Below are 6,000 nucleotides of genomic sequence, written 5' to 3' on the forward strand. Positions count from 1 at the left end.
AAATAATATGGTTTATTAGAGTACAGATAGATACCCTCAAGAACACACTGGTGGATGATAGATTTCCCAGAGTCTAAAAAGGTTACTTGAGGTTTGAAAGTAAAGTTGAGAGAAAAACTGAGGTACCTGTAGCCTTGTAGCTTTGTGGAATGGATGTGAACGTTTGGCCTTTGTTTGTCCACACCATTTAGTATAAAAAAGTGTGAAAAATACTCAAGGAAGGGGATATGTTTTCTTTTCCTCAAGCTAAAAGAGAAGGAGTTAAAGCAGCATAATTACTGTCAATGTAAAGGGTGATTGGGGAGGCCAAGACAGTGGTTTGATGCATTTTTTTTGCAAGAGTGTTTGATCTGTGTATCAAAAGAGCGGTTAGAAGCTAAGAAGAAGCTGGCCTGCCAAAAAACTCCACCAATTTAGGATACAGTTGTTAAAGAAAAAGTCAAAGAACAGATCAGCTGCCATATAAGAACAGTATATAATAATGCTCATTTACTAGGATGGTAAAAAGTATTTCAGAGCAGTGTCCATGTACGTCAGTGGCTAGAGGAAGACACAGTCGTTTTCCACATATAGCCCTATTTTTAGTCTATAAACCATATTCCCATGGCGGCCATCTTCTTGTGACATCACCCTCAGGGTGGGAAGCTCAATGTTGCCATTATGACTTATAGCTGTGTACCTGGTTGCAAGTTGTATAAGAGCAATAATCATTTCACAGCTCCCCAATTGAAAGCTGCTTCAAAGACAATGGATGGTGAAAATCCAGAGAGAGACTGGGACATATTTTGAGTTAAAATGTTAAAAATACATTTGATTGCCCATTATCTAACATCAGAACACAGCTAACGTTAGCATTCAGCCACTTCCTAGCTTACAATTATGTTTGATATCACAGATAAAATGGCAAAAGTGAAACATTTGGGCAGACAAGATAATCTTCATAGCTGAGTACTCTGAGATGCTAATTTTCATTTTTGGTGTCTATTTCTACATCACGCTAGCTAGCTCACAATACGATGTTTCAGTACTATAGCCTACAGACAAACATTGGTGTTAAGGTTTAAGGATCGACCCTCTGAACCAGTGATTTTCAGTCTGTTCCTACATCCACCACTTGAGCATTCGACTTTGAAAGTCTCCAGTAACCAACGTTACTCTTCAACTGTAACACAGGAAGTCTTACCTTCATCTTCAGGGATATTAGCCTCAATACCGTAGCATTGTGAAAAATCTTACTTGTGTAGCAGCAACATCTTCTGAACAAACACCACATTCATTTGCCAATATTCAAGTAAAAAAGGGGGTAAAATGAATGCAGCTACAGGGATGTCACTGCAGCTTCCCACCCTGGGCGAGATGTCAAAAAAACATGGCCGCCGCGGGAATATGGTTTTCTGGAAAGCCAGTACCTCAGGGATAACAAAAAGTGAGCAGGTCAGGGTGAAATCCTGACAGGGTGAGCAGGAACCTGACACAAAGCAGATGATACCAGCAACTACTGAAGATAAAAAAAAAATCTAAGTTGATTTGTGTTGTTGATTTAAATGCTTCATGGCAAAAGTCAGTTTTTATAAGCCTACATTCACATTGAATTAACTTTAAACTTGACAGTTAAATCAAGAATTTCAAAACAGAAGAGTTTTTTATTCCATTAGCAGTTTGGCCGTGTCTGTCTTCTTCAATTTATCTGACATCTGTTTTTCCAGCTCCTTGTTTCTTTTAACCTCCTCCCTGTTTCTGTGCTGTTTTTCTCATATTTTCTTCTTTGTTTGCTGCTGACTGGCCAGCCATCAATCACAAATCTGAAGTTTCGTGCACTCAGAATTAGAACCAAATTTTGTTTACCCATTTTGAATGCTAACAGGAACAGAAGTTTTTGCCATGGCCTAATGGATAGAAGTCAAATGTGGACTTCTCTCTGCAGATTGGTTTTATTTGATGTATGATATCAGGTTGGCCCTGGCAACATTCTTAAAACACCCTTGTTATGGGGTTTTGACCAATCAGAATCAAGAATTTGACACAGCTAGGGAATTAGCTATGTTAAGTCACACACTGTTGAGTGTAAAAAGCAAAGTCTGCGATATGACTGGCTGTCTTGACTTTGATCAGGATCTCAATGTCAAAAGTAAGAGTAAGCTAAACATGCCCTAAAATGTAACCCACAGTTTGGAGTTCTTAACTGGTTATGAAACAGTCTATGTCTGATGCTAAAGCCTCTATGTGACCTACAGAAGCAGGCCAAACCATCAGCAAAAAGAGACTATATCTCTAAAATTACATTTAATCCCTGTCACTGCTGCGGCTGCGTTGGATCCCAACGAAGGGATTTACGTCACGAAGACCAAAAAAAGCCTTATGTTGTACATTTCATCTAAGGAGTATGCTAGCAAGTGGAAAGTAGCAAAATAAAATTCAGGTGTACAGGACAAGATAAGGAGCCACCAAAATCAACACCCAATCAGAGTGTCTTTTTAGATCTCACAGTGTCGTGTGTGTGCAGTTTAGCTCTATTCAAGATTATAAACCAGTCGAATAAGAAAAGTAGAAAGCATCATATTGCTAATGCTTAGTTCTGCTCAGTGACTGTAATTTGGCCTCTTGAAAATCAATAAAAAAGAGGAGTATGAACTTGTAATGATATTTTGTCTTGTCTCCTCCAGGCTGTTAAATGTCTGCAATCTTGGTGATAAGGCTCATTGATTACACGCTAGTTTATACTTGTAATGGTTCGGTTCCAACAATGTCCCTGATCCTGCATACACCCCACTTTCACATAAACACAACAGTTGTCACAAGATTGTCTCATCATGCAAAGTCTGTCTTTGGAACGCTCTCCGCTTGTGAAGTTAGTGTTGGGTTTAATCCCCTGGTTTCCTGAATGCCATGCCAGAGCAGGATAAGATGACATGGCTGTCTGGCACGGAGACAGCTTCCAGATGCCTCTCATGTCAGTTTGTCACAGCGGAGCTTGATGGTGCTTCAGGTGACAGGTAGGCAGTCAGGGAGGAGTGAGCTCTGCCTCTTTTTAAGTGGTTGTTGGAGTCACAGTGACACTCTAAGCTTGCTTCAGATCAGAATACTTCATTTGTCTCACCCTGGGATGAAACAGTAACTGCTGTTCATTGTGTCGGCTTTGTTGGCTAAAATCCGGGGAAGTGTTTTTTATAAATGTATTTCTTTCTTCTTCTCTTCTTTTTCTGTGACCACCTGCTTGCATAGAACAATTTTGTTTTTCAAGAACACCTTGCTAAACACATCGACACCTGGAAGCTGGCTTGTTCTGTTGGCCCCATAGCAGCACCACGGAAGCAGCAGGGGGGGTTGTGGCCTTGCTCAAGGGCATCTCAATGTTGGCAAGCAATGCACTTTTAATTTCCTCACCCAAATATATCCTGCCATGGCAGGGACTGAGCTAGCAACCCTCAGGGCACAAGCTCCCGTCTCCAATTTTTGTATTCTCTACATTCTATTTGAAGGTCACTATTCCGACAGCTCAGAAAAATAAAGTATGTGAAGAAATTAAACCATCAAAATGAGCAAATGAGACCCAATTAAACCCCCAAATTATCACTTTTTATTGACTTTAAAGTTCATCAAGGCTCTTGATATTTACTTTAATCCTCTAATAAGCAACAAATTGATGCCTAACAGCTTCTGTGCAAGGGTAATGCACCTTTAACAGCATGAAGAACCCTGCACTTGGTCTTTATAAGCACTTGACCAGAAGACCTGAGCCCTAATAAAGTCAAAATTAAAATTAAGAAAGTAGATAGAGGAATGGAAAAATTGCAGGATTCAACACTCAACTCAACTCAACTCAACTCAACTCAACTTAAATTAACTCAACTTTATATAGACCCTTTAATACACAAAAGCATGCTTCACAACAGACAAAGATAAAAAAAGAGATATTGACAGCAACAGTTAAAATAATAGAAAATAGCCCAAAAAATATGACTTTAAAAAATACTACTAAAATAATAATAATTATAATAATTATAATAATTATAATAATGATAAACAAAAGTTGTAACAGATACCGCACATTTTACCCTGTGAGGCCGCAACACCACTGTAACAAATAACCACCGTCATCCCATTTTTTTGCTTTCATTTTAATCCTGCAACAACGTAATTTTGGTGTCCTAGTGCGGGACACATGAGAGGTAATGACAAGCAGGTAGTTTCACATACACACACAGTGCTGTTCTGCCTAGCCTGCTCCACCAGATCACAATGATCCCATCTCCCCCCTGTAAAACCTCTGATTATTCCACTCATTGACTGTATATAGAATGGACGACACTTCATTTCAGCCCATCGTGAGCTCTGAAGCCAAAGACCACCTCCAGTGGCGCTAACATGTTGCACTGGTGCAACATTGTAACATTATATGTATGTATTAAAGTAGACATCAGAATAATAGGACTCCTTCAAAGGCATAATCAGTCTCTATGCTGACGATCTCATAATTGCAGCTCATATACAGTAGAGTTAATGCTCTCAACAAATGTTCCTCTCTGATGAAAAAAAATCTTTGGCATCCTGCTACATTCTCTTGTTCAGCAGATTGTGTCATTTTGTTAACATTTCGGCTGGGCAGCGTCTTTCATTGCAGATTATCTTCCCCTCTGGTGGGTGAGCTTTACAGGGTACGCTGTGTTGTGTTTGGTCTTTGTTGTAAAAAGCACTAATTACTTCATAATTTCATCTCTTTCCATATATCTCGCAAGTATTGTTTTGGAACTGAAACTGGCTTAGGTATAATATATGTTGAATTTGGGATATACATAATTAAAATAGCCTTAATTTGCAGAAATAGCAGCAAGCGCACTTCAGTCACAATTCTGCTTCAATCCACCATAATCCAACTGCAGTAGAAAGAAACAATAAAGAAGAGTTGCTTGTACTGCACCAGAGATAAAGTATGAGATTCCATACGAATATTTATACATTGGGAAACTGATTGAAAAATTAGTCATACAGCCTGACTCATAGGTTTTATATAATATGATTCCCACATAAACACACGCTTATGTACAGTTGCACACATGAGGTTGCTGCCATGCTGCTGCGGAATACTCTGAAGATCTGCAGTATTTTTAGGGCTAATTTAGCCAAAAATCTCCTGCAGTCACTTTCTCAATCCCCTATAGCGCACTCCTCTCAGTCAGATTAAGATTTTCAGTGGAAATTTACAGATGTTTATGGGGGTAAAAAAGCATTGTGCAGACAGAAGAACCTTGACAGCTCCTCTTTAGCTAGCAGAGTTCAAAAACCACGTTTCATTCTGTGCATAAATGTTGCAGTGACTCGTCTCTTGAAGTTCCCCCAAAAGCAGTAACAGGATAAAGAGTGCTTCTTGAGGTGACGTCTTATAGTAGTTAACAGAATTTGGAGAATAAATCAGCACACGTACCGTGCTACACAAAGCACAAAGAGAACCATTTGAGCGATGACTGGAGAAGAACAGGCAAATTCAGTGAGCTATCAGTGATTGACAGGGTAATGATTTTCAGAGGTGAAGAGTGATTGAAGTTTATTCCAGAAACTGAAGCCTTGTTTGCCCAAGCTGATTATTCTTTGTCTGGAGGATGACGGTGTAAACACAGCCACAAAGAAAGTTCTGTTTATCCACCAAAGATGGGTCGCTGGTTCAATCACAACGCCCCTAATCCTGATATTAACCATGTAGGAAATAATTCAAAAACCAGTCAAACAGGTCTCCAAAGAAGTAGACGGTCTGTGTCATGAATTCAAACAAACAAATAGATGAATTAGGATCAGAATTTTTGGTTAATTTGTTATATGATTGGACTAGTAGCTCAGAAACGGGGTCTATTGGAGTGCATGTGTTGTTTATGTATGAGAGCTTGGACACAGTGTGAAGTCTTAAGTGTCATCATCTTTCAACACTGCCTTTGAAGGGAAAGCAACACCAAGTCAGTCTCTTGGCCTGTGGGTCTAACAACTTAGTCTAAAAAACCCTAAAAAAAA

This window comes from Notolabrus celidotus, chromosome 19, assembly GCF_009762535.1.
Source record: "Notolabrus celidotus isolate fNotCel1 chromosome 19, fNotCel1.pri, whole genome shotgun sequence".
NCBI lineage: Eukaryota > Metazoa > Chordata > Actinopteri > Labriformes > Labridae > Notolabrus > Notolabrus celidotus.